The sequence below is a fragment of the Glossina fuscipes genome, unplaced genomic scaffold (genome assembly GCF_014805625.2).
Source record: "Glossina fuscipes isolate IAEA_lab_2018 unplaced genomic scaffold, Yale_Gfus_2 287, whole genome shotgun sequence".
NCBI lineage: Eukaryota > Metazoa > Arthropoda > Insecta > Diptera > Glossinidae > Glossina > Glossina fuscipes.
The window spans coordinates 897,229-914,379 of record NW_023998630.1 but is presented as its reverse complement, the minus strand read 5'-3'; the positions used below and the strand labels follow the sequence as shown (position 1 = coordinate 914,379).

Below are 17,151 nucleotides of genomic sequence, written 5' to 3'. Positions count from 1 at the left end.
GGTGAGTTAACTCATAGGTTTTCCAATGTTATATAGATAAAGATAATGTTATTTCTTAGTCTCAAGTGGCTGTGCATGTATCAAATGAACCTTTCCATATTGTACTGCTATTACTGATGTGTGCCTTTTTTTGTACACATCGTAAATATATTAAACAAAAATCTCGTATAACGTACATGATAACGAAAGGATAGAAGTGTACCGATGTAGCCCACTTTTTTCAAGATTCGACTTTGATCTGCTGGGTATTCGCAATTCATTTTAAAATTACTAATATTTATATTCTTGTTATGGCCATCTCCGAAGAGTGTAACTTCCATGACTTAAAATTGTTACATTTTGCGAAGAATTTTGATTTATCATGTATGTGACACGTGAAACGAAGAAACGAACGTAAGTAACTCTATAAAGAACATGTACCTTCGATCGGTTGAAGCTTGTGAATATATTAAAGCTTGTTAATGCTTTAACCTGCTTATCCATCTATTTGGTTGCATCTGCGTTTTTTAGTACATGTGTTGTGTGTCATTGAAACTTGACATGGAATAGCACATACACATATTTTTGATTGACGATTATTTGTAGATGGAGCAATCGGTTAACTATTATTATTATTATTTTAATTTTAGACTAATGAAATGAATTCTTAGAATAAAAAAAGACATTGAGCACTAGCAACACAGGCTATCGGCTCAATTGATTAACTAACTGACATGTCCGCAATTAAACCAATACTTTGCATATTTTTATATTAATATCAGAGCGTAGGTACTAAAGATTCGTTGCAAATCAAATGTACCATTTTTACTTGTTATTTTTCTCTCTCCCTTTTACTGAGATCTATAAATACGTTTAATATACAATATGTGATGCATATTTGATAGGCCTATTTGAACGCATATTCAACTTGGAACACATTTTATTTATGCTATGGTCTAATGCCCCTGCAAATAGATATTCAGAAGTAATTAAGCCGTAAAATTTTATTACGGTGCGATACGGTAAACCGTCAACCAAGCATTGAATTAACAAGCAGTCGCAGTTTTCAAAGATGCATGTGCTGTTTGCTATTAGGTTTTTTTTTCCTTTTTAATTGACTGCTCGGTGAAGAGCTTTAAAGGCAAGTTAGGGTCGTAATAGATAATAAATGTTTGAGGAGAGTTTCAAGTTAGCCTTTTCGTTATATTGGCTATTTATTGAAAGCAACGTTTTCGATGTGTTTCATCTCGACCACGAGGGAGGACAGATAATTTTTGGATTTTTCTAAGATTTGCATAGTTAAGCCCTTTAGAAAGAATTATATCATGAATCAAATTGGCACAGCCATGTCGGCCCGGCGCTTTACGATCGTAACAAACTTGGTGCCACATACCTATTTTTCACTTGTTGTTAAGACGAATTCAGATTTGACAAAAATGCGAGAGTTTTTACAATTTTCTCCATCAATTTTCGTCTCAAACTTTAAACTACTTTCGGTTGCGATTGCAAATCACCTAGCAACTTCTCACGTAACGCCTTCATCGTGTATAGATAAAAGGCAAGACTCATGGTCCAATACTTCAATTTATTTGATAGCTTTTCCTGTATAGCCCACAATGTAGTGGTGAGATATAAGAATATCGGTGCAAGCTGAACGTCATTTCTAAGTATTTGAAATATTTTTAAGATGGGTGACATTCGAAACACATAATTTTTTTAAAGTCTACAGAAGTTTTCCTTTAGCATAAGATACACGTGATATGTTCTTGCATTCGTAGAGTAATAAAGGCTTTCCTAAATCTAAAATACTTAACGAAATATGCTCAAGCCTCATAGAAACTCTTTAAGATTCAAATATTTCCGAACAGCATCAACCTGTTTCATACTAAATTTATAGTTGAGAGTTTTGTATACCATAAGAAAGTCAAAGGTTTTCAATATTGCGAAAGAGCGTAGACTCTTCGAAAGCCATTGTATTTGAAGAGGAATACTACAAGCGGAATTTTTAGCCAAAATATATACATAATAAAAAAGCTGAATTAAATTAAAAAGATTATCAAACTTTCCATAAAACATATTTTACAAACTTCAACTTTTTACGTACAGTCGCAAGTTATATTTACTGAAAATTTTTATTTTACTGTAGATGTGCTGTAAGCCGGGCATAGCTTGTTTTTTGTCACAGCATTGAAAAAGCAATTCGAAATTTCGACATGTCAATAACCTCGAATAATAAACCAAAATAAATGCAAGAAAAGCAAATATGAAATAAGCTATCAAAGAAGAAACACGCAGTGAACATCAGCCGATTGATGAATGCACGAGTATCTCTATTGACTGCGTATTTAAATATGCCATCAAAGTATTGTGTGTGTTTACTGCTCTACACTGAGAGCCTAATAGAGGCATAACTGTTATGATTTCATATGTTCATAAAGTTCATTGACAGCACCAAATGACATTTTTATTGATAATATAGAAGTAATTAGAGATTTTTACGAATCCTCAACGAAGAGAGCGCAGATATTTAACGAAACTACCTCAACCTGGAGGCGTCGATTACTTTCGATTTCATTTTCAAAATCAGCTGAGCGAACGCGCAACTTAACGAAATTGCTTTATTATTCAGTTGAGTGTCAATAATAATGATCTTCTCCAAGCACTTTCGCTTTCAAAACGATCAATAAGTTGCGTTCAGTTGGTAACAGGCTTACAGGGTTTTCAGTAAAGGTATTTTTGAAGCATTTCAATGAAATGTAAAACTTTTTTCTGGTTTGTTTTGATTTTGGTTTTCCTTTTTTTTCAGATGTTATTTTTATATATTGTTTTTTGATGATGCGAACTATATAAAAATTTGTGTTCCTCTTTAACAGAAGAAAAGAAAAAAACACAATAAACTATACTACAGTAATGCGTACAGTATTATGGTGACTAAATAAAAAGAGAAAAAAAAAACGAAAATTTTATACAGCAATTAGCGTTGTGAGTTAAATCGCTACGGTCGTATGCCAGCACAGCAATAACCGGTTTTGTATGTCCACTGAGAAACGGTATGTTGGTTTCCCTAGTATAGACACAATATGAGAAAGATGTGTTTTCGTTATGAAATCTGTCTTTGATAAGAGAATAATCACACATTGATTTATTTATGTGCGCTAAGCTTTTTATTTGCTAACTGATTATGTCTGATGTTTAAAGTGACTGCTGCGTTAAATGTACACCTAATTGCATCCTCTTGTTTTTCTATCACCTTTTCTTCGACCCAAAAAAAAAAAAATTCTCAAAGAAGCTCTCGTTCGATGTTGTAAATATATTTTATTTCACTTAGAGTTTACATACATATGATCTGCGTCTCTTGAGAGCAGCCTAGATCTGTTCATTTTAAAATAGAACTATATAATACGTTTTACCGAAGGAACCGAGGTGTATCCATTTTTTTAAAACATTTGTAACCATAAAGCATATAGATACTTGATCAGCAGAAAATTCTGAATCGATTTAATCATGCTCTTCTGGCTGCGCAAAGTCCGTTGTAAACATTGTACCGGGTGGAAAAATGTCGATTTAAAATTTGGCAAAAACACTCGAAGTTCTTGCACGCTGGTTGGTATTGAAAATGGGCGAAAAGTATCGTCTACGCGAAGCTATTTGCCAGCGTTATTTTAGTGTTTGCATTGTAATAATGTGTACACACAGACAGACGAACAGTCGGTAAAGAATATGCTTACTTTATGAGATTTCTGAAACTTGCTTCTGTGCCTTAGAAACTATACTATCGAATACCGTAGCCATTTTTTCTATTTTAGTAGGTGGTATGTTGTCGCTACAAGAATATAGGCTCAAATGTTTACGGGTTTATCTGCTACAGTGGGTTAGAGTACTGAGCAACAAGCCTGGGATTCTTAGTTTTCTTGGGAATTTTGGCGTTAGGTCGTCCAACCGTTAGATCGTTTTCAATCCCAATCTGCGTATAAAAATTTGTAATGTTTTTACAATTTCTGAAGCCGGTAGGTGTATTTTTGCAGCCTGGAGAATATATAGAACAAGCACGGGTGTTCCGGACATTTTGACGAACCCTTTATATCTTGATGACGGGTGGAAAAAGAAAAAATTACATATAACTGGCACGTAGTGAATTCTTTTAAACACTTCGCCTTTTTTGGTGCAATCTTATCATACAAATGACAGTGGTATGCATATGAGTGTGTACGTACGAAAAAAGCTCACGCAGCCGGTATATATATATCAACTATAACTAGCCTTCTTTTTATGGTTTAGTTTGAGCAATGGAAGAAGTCGAAATTCTGTGTTCGTCAAATGCTTTGACAAATTCGATGGAAACTTTCACATCAAGAATTATTAAAAAAAGATATGTTGTGGTTTATTTCATTTATCTTTATCTAACTTATTTATTTTAATTATGTATTTATTAATTTTACATGCATACAAATATAATTTTGACACACTTCACTCGATTTTCCATATCACTCAGCGTATTATATAATTATTACATTATTTATATCCCAGAATTAAAAATTGTTTAAATGAATAAAATATTAAAAATTAGTCCTTAATCGTAGCTTAGACAACTTGAATTGGTTTTTATATTTTTGTAGAATAAAATTACTAACGTAAATTGGAGGAAGCGGCGTCTTTCAAAATAGGCTTGCTCAAAATAAGTTCCTTAATACCTAATTTACGTTAATATTCAATGTATATATTGTTCTGCGTACGTTTCACATTGATACAGCTATAATTTTTATGTAGCGTAAAAGTTTCGTACAGGCTGCCTGTGAAACTTCGCTCGGTCACGGAAGTCAAACATTTCTCGCAGCGTGTTTTTTTAGGATATCTGCATATGTAGTATATTCGGCTTGCTTCGTAATAGACATTTCCGATGCGTCCGCTTCGTCAACACAATTAATATTAAAGTCAGTTTCTTCTATACAAGTCTCGAAATATATAAGTAGTAGCAATATCCTTCTAATGGGTTGTGGTTAAAATAGTTTTGATTTCTTTTCAGATATTGTTTGGCGGGAAAACTCCCGGGCGACGTTATTGTTTCATTTGAAAACATTTAATTCGTCAAAAGGGTTATTCATTTTTTCGACAAACCTATCCCTTACCGAAGCATTTTCTCTTGCGTTGCCTTTCGAACCTTTTTAGGACCACACCAGTTTGAATACGGGATCGCCCTTTTTTTTAAATAGTAATAGAAAAATCTTCACATTTCTCTTAAGAACGGCCCACAACTCATAGTTTGGAAACAACTGATTCGGGGAGAAATTTAAACATAAATTAATTTTTCCATTCACAGCAAAACTATTTTTGAAGTCATTCATTAATATCGAGTTGTTCGCCTCATAATTGAAACAACGAAAGCCCCAAAAAAAAGAATTTTTTTTTAAACATATCGACAAAAAACCTTGAATGCGTTGAAAATGAAATCTTTGAAAACTTAATCATACCAACATATCAGAAATTTTAGTAAGCAGTAAGGAAAATATTCCAAAATAATTGGACGCAAAACTTGAACTCGACTGCAAACTTTAAGTGCAATAACGAACAACAAAAGTAAGAAATGAAAGATCATATGTACGCTCACATTTATGTTTGTATACGCACGTACGCATATACTTATATATAAATATATGTCAAGGTTCTTTTCAGGAATTATGTTTATTTAAAGTCTATTATCAGTTGGCGGAGTACGATCGCAATGACAAAAAGCGTGCAGCATTCAATATACAAAAAAAGATCACTTTCGCTTCCATTTTTATTTTATAGGAAATCTCATGGACATTCAAATTGAAAAGAATAGGAGTTAAAAATTTCTAGTAAGATAATTTTATGTTATATAAATAAATATAAGCACAATTCATTCGTCAGTGTGTGTGTGTGCGTGTGTGTTGTATGTGTGTATATGTATGGGTTTGTCGGTAATAGTCAGCTAAACATGGAGACAATTGTTTGTTACTAAAATCGTGCGTTTTATTTTTGCTCACATGAATAGCTCACGCGACTGTTGCAGATATTGAATTTGATAAATGTACAAGTTTGTACAAAAGATATTCATTTCAGATGGACCATGCGTGTCTTGAATAGCGGTAAAATATTTTAACCTAGGTGTAAACAATTTCTATTTATTTTTGCAACTGACATTTTTTAATTTTATCGACATTTTGCATACACCTCTTTCCACCAAAATGATCCAATTTGACTTAATTACTTTGCGGAGTTGCCACGTAAAAATACAGTAGATAAAAATATCAATCCAATATATATCTTATTTAATTTAAACAAATGAAAACATGACTAAGTTTGCATATCTTTGCATCCATTGAAAGATGATTTTTGCTTTTTGTCGCTAACTTTGGTGTTTTTCTGAATTCGCAATTTAAAGAAGAGAATTTCTGTGAAGAATATATCTTTTAACGCACTAATCAATGGCAACACTAGTATTGTTATATTCTCAGACGATTGCTAATACCTTCATCTTTTTTTGGGTCGAGCGGCCAGTTGCAGTGCAGGTTTGCCATTGTCGCACTTCTTCCGCGAGCCTATGTGTGTACGACGAGAAATGTTAAGAAACTTTTCGAAGAGTTAACTTCAAATAACATGACATCGCACAGATTTTCCAATTACTCAAAGCCAGGGATTAACAAGATATCGGCACAACAATCGAAACAACAATGCCACATATTCAAGCTCGTCACAATTATTGTGTAAAACAATAATTTTTGTTTTTCGTTTAAACGGGATTATGGTGACGTATTGTATTAAAGTTAACCGCAAGCACTTGTACAATAGAAAAACATTGAACGAATTGGTCTATATTGACCAACTGTTCCACTTTTATATATGGGTACATGAATATTCAACTAATTAAAATGTTTCGTAAATATTTTCTAGGTGCAAATTCGGTCATAAAGCACCTAGGGAGGTAGACAAATAAAAAATAACTTTATTTATCAGTTTATCTGATAAATTTTTTTATTTTTTGATGATTTTTGGGTCTTCGCAATACTAAAACCCTTCTTATTGCGCCCAGTTCAGCGAAAAAGCCACAGAAAATTATCATTGTTAGTTTTTACGTAAAATATTGTATAATTTTTGCATTCTAAAAAAAATAACAAAATAATCTTTCTGATAGATTTTGTATATTTCGACGTCTTAAAAACTTCAACTATAGAATTTACAAAGTCCCCGCTTAAAACTCATGGTGGTACGCCAAGATTTATCCGTAAATAAACACACGTTTGGGTCTTCTGAAAAAGTAGCCAAATTCGAAGTTTTAGATTTTTTTTGCGTAACCCCGATTACTAATGCTAGTGCTAATCGTTCATTAAATTAATTAACCAATTAAACAAACTGAGCAAATCCTATCACTGCCTCTTAGTTTTCATATGTCAATATATTAAATTGTTTGTACATTATTTGCTCTTAGGACGCATTCAGAGACAGGATAGACGACCATAAACTGAGCTGGTTTCACCGAACCGGTTGCCTCGAACGGTGTGCCCTACACTACGTGGCACTCACACGGAGTACATGAACCTTTTACTATACCGGTCAACTCAAAATAATTTTCTAAAACTATTTAAACTTGTTTACCTGTCCGTCCGTCTGTCTGTTTGACTAAAGTTTTACAATGTGCTTTATTGTTCAAAGTACAGATGGCAATTTTCGACATATTTCGGTTGGCCCAAATTTTCTAACGCCAACACATACAACCGTTGCTTTAAAAAGTAATGCTTTGCATTTATATATTTTTTAATACTTTATCATGAAAAATGGATAATTGCAATAATATGAAGAAATTGCACCAAATTTGTCTGCATAGATCCAATTTCTGAACTCCGCGTGGCCTTCGCATGAAAAATCCTCCTCCATGGAGCAGTAGTCTCTCTTTTTGTTATACCGATCGAAGGACCTTGTAAATCGATTTGTGCTTGCCTACTCGCCCGGCTGTCTTGTATTTTTAATTTATAGGCCGCATATATATATATTGTATATTTTAATGGAATTTGGTACAACGAAGAGTTTTGGGCCAAAGGCGAATTCTACCACTTATTCGAGTACTTCCGACATAAAATCTTTTTCTGAAAAGTCGTTATATGAATAATTGCACTGTGGCTTACGACATTTGATGGAGAATCGCGGCCCACTATAATATTTCATTTCCTTCCATTACCAGATACCTTTAATGTATTACTAAGAGCGCACATATGATTCTATTTGTTTTCATTTCAATTTAGTTTTTCGACCTTAGAGGCTTAATGGAAGCAAGACAATTTACAATTTGCATTTGAACAAACGAAATACACACATCTTTGTGAATCTATACGTTTGCTATAATTATTACCAGAGATGGTGGTATAGCCATTTTGTCAATGCATTCAAGAATACGAAGACAATTAAAAATACACGCCTCTCGCAAGCCGTGTGCGAATATGCCTGTAAATCTTACTTTCCATTTGTCGACCCAACTTATTTTCTGAATATAAAAGCAAATAAAAGAAACAATTTCAAAAAACTAAAGAAAAGAATCTCCAAAAGGAAGGTAGGGTCAAAAAATGCAATTTTTTATCAGAAGAGAAAATGCGGCCTCCATAACGAATGCCGTAGCGAACACCTCAATATGGTTTCTAGTCATCTACCTACTTACCTATGTAAAAGTTGCAGCAAATATAATCTTTTGGATCAGAATTTATTTCGTAGTAGAGATGGTCATATTCTTTTACCATAGGGTACAGATAAATTGCGATGAAGTAACTAATTTTGTTATAAAAAAAAAAATAATTCTTTATAACAAAATTAAACTTAAAAATCTTTACGAATATTTACCATTCACCGTTATTTTATAAGCGCATAGCCCATTGTCATCTAAAACCCCAACACAAACACATTGCTGATTGACGCATCAAGTCAAATTCGCTTAATTCTTTGAGATGTTTGTAATAATTGCTTAAGATAAAGGGTGGTTGAATAGGGAACTTTTATTAAAGGAATATAATATGAATGGTGGGCATGAGCTGCTTTAAGTGTGTAGGCATTTATACATGAAAGAGCGTTTAAAAAATTTAATTTCCTCGTTTTTTAAGTATGTCACTGATAGATATATATTTTTCAAGGTTTTTCGAAATTTAAGATTTTTGAGAGTCATAATGCAATATTTTTATTTTAATTTTTTAATATTTCTGCACCCCTAGGATAAATAGAGCAGGTGAAGACACAATTCCTGCGGATGCAATATGTATTTTTGCAAGATAACTAACTTTCTTTTGTGTACACATTTTAAGTTTACATCTAGTTTTTAATTTTCAGTATAGTTTCTTTCTTCTGCCCATATATGGTCATACGCTTAGGCTTTTGCACTATTTTTGAATAGGCTTGCAGAAAATGAATATAGGAAACTTTAAAGACTGCTGTAAATAAATTTCCATATGCCTTTAAGAATGCATTATAAAAATGAAAAATTGTTATTGAGTGAGAAGTGAAGAGAAACCAAAAAGACTCTGAGATACAATTACTGCTCTTTGCACAGACTCAAGCCCATTGATTGGTTACTTTTCTAACATTGTTTTGGAAATTAAAATTTTTTTATTTAGCATAGGCCATCATGGTGGCAAAGATGGCGACTTTTAGGAAGACGATATTATAGGAAGGTAGAATGCAAAAAAAAAAAAAAAAAACCAATAAATAAATAAATCGAAAAATAAGTTTATAAACAAGCACATAAATAAGTAATGAAATGAAAAAAAAAAAGTTAAAAAAGATATATTCGGTTGATTTAACTTTTTCACGATCAATATGACTGCCAGCTTACTTTAAAATGAGAAATAATTTCAATTTAATAGTTTCGCACCGTTTAAAAATACGTGGTTGACGTTTATGCGCTAACAAAAACAGCGAAAAGCATTTGTTATGAGATATTTGAAATCATATATTGTACAATATATCTGAAAAATAACTATCTGGATGTAGATGACGACAAGTTTTCATTATGCGTGTGCTCAATGTCTCGTCCCTAGAAATTATGATTTCAAAAATAAACCTTTGGTTTTTTCTTTTTATACATCTAAGATTAATTTTAAGCAGGTCTTTAACCTAGCAATAAACCTTTCAATTGTCTAAAAGGCGCATATATGCAATGCGATAAGATATATGATTGCATACAATCAGAAGTCTCTGAATTCAAAGACATTTCCAGGCCGAACATTGTTTTTTTTTTTTTTTTGGTGGGGCAGTTAAACTTTTTTTCATAAGCACGAAGAAGAAGTTTATACCAATGTTAGTGCTTTACTATATAATAGTTCCATAGGAAACAAAATTTAGATATTTTAGGAATATTGAAGGTTAACTCTTGGTAGTTACTGGTTGAGTATACAAGAAGATTTTCGTCTGTACTTAATCGTCTGAATTTATACCGTCGTAGGAAAAGCAGAGGGAGAAGCGCACACAGTCATTAAGCAAACATATACATGGTTTACGTTTATTACTATTAGGTACAGATCTTGCCTTCATACTTCAACAGTTTAGGATCAGGAACCTTCGTTAAATGGGAACAATTTGAGTGGATATTATAAAAAAAAAAAAATTCTTTTTTTTTAAATTTCCAAATGAATTTCTATGCCATTGATCAACAACTTCTTTAAGCTTAAAATCGCGTAATTTCAAACTTTCAGGTTTGATCGATAAAGAATATCTGAACGTAATGTTTTTTGAGTTTGTTCACGTTTTGACACTCGCATCTTTATACTCTCAGAAAGCATGTAACCGATAAGGTACGTAAACTTTTGCGCTTGTACATCAACTAAACCAGACTAGAATTTAGGGAGTTGCTGAAAATTTTGTGGAAATAGGGCAACAGAAATGTAAGCACGTTAAGATTTTTACATCGACTCAGAATGAATCAACGCATTACAGGTAATGCCTTGAAATAAGTTGAAGCTCTTGTATATACGTGTATTTTTGTAGTCCAACGTAGCGCATATCAAGAAAACTAGATATAAAAGATTTATGAAAATTTCAATAATATGTATATATGTTACGTCGAACTAGATTACATTGCGTTACGCAATAAGTTTGGTACGTTTTTCACTTTATATACAATCATTTTACAATGACTTCAGAAAAGTATACTCCCACGGTTTACTTGCCTTTTTCGTCTCCTTTTCGCGCGTTCAAAAGGAACTCTTTCATCTAGGCTGTTCTATTTTTGCCAGGCCAACAGCAACTTTAAGTAGGACACACATACACGCATTCAGACATTCAGCATATGTACTGACGAAAATTTCATTACAAATCTTTCCAATATGTTTTATATATTAAGTTGAAAACCTGTAAACCTTGGAAAATATTATTGTTAACACAACAGAAGCAATTCCCTTCAAGAATTTTCAAGGTTAACTGAATTTGTAAAACCTACAAATTTAAGGTTTACATACTATGACTATTCATGCGAACGTACATATAAAAAAATCTCCACCTATCTCCACCTTTCGTTTGTCCCTTTATTTATTAGTTTATTTATTCAGTTATGCAAGCATTTATTTATTGTGCGAGTTAAGCATGTGCTAAACGTGTTAATATACGCGTCTTTGTTACTACGGAACAGCCACGCTCACGTGTTTCGTATACGTTCATATATATGTTTTGTTTTGTGCTTGTTGTTATTTAAAAGGTGAGACGTTTAATATATATATATATATATATGTATATATATATATGTATGTGTATATGTATGTATATATATATATATATATATATACATAAGTGCAAACTTATGTACACACGTATGTGTGGTACATATGCATATGCAATTGTATGCATACGAGTAAATGTATGTGCATATATGCATATATGTATATGTATCATACATATGTATGCGGCTCCATACTATGAAAAAGCTGAAAGTGTGCATATAAATGGTATAAAAAGTCAATTGTATTGTTTTAAATGGATTTGCTGCCATGCACATAGGCATGGCCGTCATTGGCAGAAGATGCAGACAACGGCAAAAAATTAACAGTATGTCCCAAGTACAAAAATTCACAAAAATGCAGGAAATTGAAAATAGCAACGGAACAAGATTAACCAAATATTCAATAAAATTAAATTAAAACACAAGTTGAAATCCAAAGGCCTAAAGAAACAGAAAAAGTTATAAAGCCTTGAGGCAAATATTGGATATATTTATCATAAACAAATATCTGAACACAATAAAGTTTTCTATTAATGATAAACTTATAAATCTTTATTTTGCGAACGGGCGAATGTTTGCCGCAACCATTACAGAGATGTGCAAACGTACGGATGGGCAGATGAACGAACGGACATGCTTAGCTGCGTTCCGAGTTCGAAATTGGCCAACAACTTATATACTTTGCGGGGTTTTCAAAAATTTGCTTCTGCGTATTTTAAAGGTATTAGAAAAAAAATGAAATTATAACACACTATAACATTGGGTAGGCGATTTCATTATTGACCATTTTTGTACAAGTACTACAGCAGCGCCCATAGAGAATATGCGCTTCCTCCTTCGGTGAAGGGTATAAAAATTATTTTGACTTAATTCAAAGTTTAAGTATAATGTTAAGGTTGTTGTGTATATTTGTAATGAGGTTCTTTTTTTTTTTTGTTAATGGAAGGAAATGCATTTATTTTTTAAATGTCTTTGATAAATGTTGTTGTAAAACTTGAGTTCTACCTGGCGATTGACAGAATACCAGTGCTTTCAAGATTTGTTTCGTAGTCTTTTATGGGCCTTATGTTCGCTTTTGTACGCGAATTATAATTTATGAAAGCAGCCAAAAATGTTCAGTGCTAAGTATCAGCAATTAGTCTTAAGAACTCGATTCTAGTCTCTCTATTCATCACTATTTCGGATTCATTTATGGGATGTTTAGAGTCTTAGCATTACCAGCAATATGAGGGCACAAATGAATCCTGATAAAGTAACGCAAATGAAAAGTAGATATTTATCTCTCGCTTTACGCGGTAGATATTTTCCCTATAAAGTAATATATAAACAAATATTTAAAAAAGACAAATGTAAGATAAGAAACACATTTCACAGAGATATAAATAAATTTTTATTTCAAATAGAAATCTGGATTGAAACACTAGGATTTGTATTATTTATTAATTTTATTTTTTGAATGTTGTACAAATCATAAGTGCTGAGCAAATAATAAGCTAAACGGCTCTAGCAATAGAAACTAACGTGAAAATATTGTGAGGTCAATGCAAAAAAACTAACTTTTATTGTGAAATTTGGATTACACAGAGAGCCAAACTCGTTCTGTTTTTAATATCAAGAACGTGTAATCGTTCACAATCGCAATTTGTTGGTTAATGTGCGCGTGGTCTAACAAAGAAGTCGTATTGCTCGACACATACATAATATCACTCAATTTGTACGTTAATCGTTTTGAAAATTAATTAATGTTTTTTATTCTCTGTTCGACGAGCACAATCAATTACCCCGTTTAATGCATTAAGGACTAACTCTTCTGTTCATCCACCAGATTTTGCCAAAATCACTGAGTATTGACGTGTTAGCTTGAAAGAGTTGTAAATATAATAACTGAAGCGCTTGTAGTCGGACAAAACTGTCTATGAACTACTCTTAACCACCTTATTCGTTCTTCTGATAGTGCCATACTCGTCTTAAAATGTGAAAAATTATATTTACTTTGTTGGTATATATAAAACGTCAACTGACTGTTTTGTAACGATTTGCGCAGCGACGCACTAGATGTTATACCTTGTTACCGTATAATGGCTTCTTTCTATAAAAGAGTTTGTGCAGGAAATGATAAAAAAAATCTTCTCTTCTCTTTCAAGTTTTCGACATGCATTTTATACGCCAAAATATTGTTTTTCAGCGATATTTGTCGTGAAATATTTAGATTGCAACATTTTTTCCAGTAACAATCTTTACAAAACAGATAGATTACTAGGGAAGGAGTGATCGTAAAACTGGCTCAAATTCGTTGGTAACAGCCTTCAGGCTTGGGACCTTAAATATTTTGACTCTTCGGTTGAACACGAGAATACTTGGACAAAAATACCTGGAGGCAAAGACTGACGAACAAATGGTAGTCAGAGAGTGATTAACATTCGATTACTTTATTAAATATGATTATCTGTATAAACTTTGTGTAAAAATTGGAAAATGGAGTAGTGAAGGACTAGACACGAAAAGGAGAGAAAATAGTCCAATTGAAATAGTAACACTATATTTAAGTATAAGAAATAAGAGCACCACAGTGGGTTACGGCCCACCATTAAATACCTTACATCACCTTACAGACGTTCACGTGTATAAGAGTCGCTGAAAAAATGGCCCGACCCGAGCGATTTTCAATAACTCTCGTCTCTGGCTCAAAATACACCCGCGTACGAAATTTAATCAAAATATCTTAAAAATTGCACCTCGCAGTTAGAAAACAAGGCGTACAGCAGAGAGTCAAGCTTAAATTTATTCTGAATCATAAACTTAATATACCCCTCTAGCACAAGTTATGTAGGGCATAATAATAAAATGAAATTTATATTCTCTTTAGATCGAAATTTTCCAATATTCGCCAGTCGCGACATTTATTTGCAACGTAGAGAAGGTTCGTTTATTTATATATACCAAGTATCGTTTACACAATATAAATCGCGGATTTTATCAAGCATAACCAAAACCCTTGTACGTATGTTCAGCCTTGTTTATAAATATTTCCTATTTATAATTGTGGCTGAGTCATGCATTCCCTTTAATTGGTTTTCCGGCTTGAGTTGAAAGTACTGTTCAGTGAAAATTTAAGCTAAAATGTAAAATTTGAAACTAATGCCTACAAAATCTTGAGGGCAAAATTTTATTAAAAAAAGGCAACAGATGCAAGTTTATAATAATGCATTTTTGTCACTTTCTGCACAAATCTCCCGGTACAAACCGTACGGTATAATTTATCCAGATTTTTTAAATGATGCCAAGTTTAACTTTATGAAAAAAAAAAACAATCATATCAAGAGTAGAGAGAAAACAGGTGTTATGATAAAAGAAAGTGTTATAGAAAAGAAGGAAATTTATTCTCAACATGAAAAGAATCATGGAGAGAAAACTACAAGAAGATAGACAGTATTTTATCTGAAAAAAAAGATGTAAAAGAAAAATGTAAACTGAACGGTTTAGTCTATTTTCAACGCCAACTATCATACACCAACGCAAGAAGTTTCCAAGTTTCTGCTTTATTGGAAGCCGACAGCTGCATTTCTGTAATCAGGAAAGATCTTTTTCATAGGCATTATTCAACAGCCAGACAGACAAGCAAACGGACAAGTGGACATGCAAACTTACTTAAATCAATTTAAGATTTTATATATATTCTGATAATAAATATATATATTTTAAAGGATTTTTGAAACGCCATTCTTGGCATTGTAAAAGTGTTGACAAAGTAAGTATACACCCTTCGTTAATGGGTATAAAAAGAAATTTGATTGTAATAAATTTTAAGTGTTTAAAAGGAGTGAATGTAGAAGACACTTCATTTGTACTTTCCTCGTATGAACTCTTATTGTTTAATAGGTTATTTATAACAATTTTTTGGTTTCTTTTAATTTCTTTAAAGTTTTTACAAGCTCCGTCACAATCACAGTGGACATAATTTCTTATTGCAGTGTTTTTTAAGTTCTTGGTTTGTTGGTGGTGTTCTGTAAGCTTAAAAAATCATTTCTTGTTTAGTAAATCTTTGTCGTATAGAAGTTTATAAGCTTTAAAGAAATTGTTGTTGCTTGTTTTGCTGTGTGTAAAAAAAATATTGTTGCTGAGCTTTTTCCTTTTTTCTCCTCCACCAGTGCAGTCTCAGTTCAAAAGCGAATTTAGTTAATAGAAATGTCAATCAATTGGTAAATATTTTAACAATTTCATTTCCGTAGCATTTTAGGAAAAAAAAAATGCAGGACTTTAGAGAGAAAACTGACCACACAAGTAGCCAGACAAAGGGAATTAGAACGAACTTAAAACGCAGTAGGAAAAAGTACAATATAAAGCAAACTGGGAAAAAAAGTTATAGAATGTTTACGAAAGTGTTTGTGCCGGAAACAAAAAATAAATACAAAAATAAAAATGAACACTTTAAAAGAACAAATGAACACAACAAGAAAAAGGTCAATGATTCCTTTAATCGTAACGAAACGTAACGGCTACCCTTTATACTCTCTCAGTAGACACTAAGTTGCTATAATATTTAAGAAAAACCATAGAAAAACATTTTTCAAATAATCATACGATTTTTTATTTCTGAGTGTTCTGGTTTTATGGTGCTGGTTGAGAGCATATCTGGTATTTTATACTCTATAGTCATTTATTGCATTTCAATCTGATATTTCAATTATTTTTGAAAAATTCTGCGCAGTTATTTTCTCCATATAGAAAAAGTATATTGCGGGAGCTGCAAATTGCTATTCTGCAAGCTGATTTTTGTTAGAAAAATGCAGGAAGCTTACTCTACATTGTCTCATGGGGGCATTTTCGTCTTTGTTTGCATTCTCTCCATTAAGACTTGTGAGCACTAATGGGGTGGTCTTGGATGTTCACAACATTTGAAGAAACGCGGAGAGTGTTCTGCTTAAAGTCAATGTGACGTTTGAAATAAACTGTATAAAGAATATAAATCATTTAACATGCTCATAGCAAAATATATAATATATATATAAAGGATGTGCTTTGCCAGATGCTGTAACGGGGTTCGTTTAGCAGCTTCTCCAGCCATGCGCATATTAACACTATCGCTTATCTTACCAAAATGCTTGTGTTAAGCAAGATTGACTATGCTTTGATAATTTATGGCAATAGCTGCAAATCTAATATCAACATCCTTAAACCGGTCTATCACCAAGCCGTCAGAGCAAGTTGTTATGCTTTTCGGACGACGCCCATAAATAATATTATAATTGAAACTGGTCTCCCAACCTTAGAAAATAGACTGTATGAGTTAAAAGCTAAAATAGTCCCTAAGCTTCTTAATTCAAACAAATCCATTCTCGGTGATGACGTAAGAAAGATTATTATTGCTAAGAAAATTCCAAAGTCACCATCTGGAATTGACCATTGTTTGTGCATCGCAAAGGAATTGAACATTCCCTTAAAAATTTCCCGCTCTTTTGGTGTTA

At 32.5% G+C, this 17,151-nt stretch overlaps 1 protein-coding gene across 2 annotated transcripts in view; it reads left to right on the top strand.

Moving 5' to 3' along the window:
* LOC119642928 overlaps positions 1-17,151 on the top strand; it is a 164,077-nt gene that overhangs the window by 130,554 nt on the left and 16,372 nt on the right. The window lies entirely within an intron of this gene.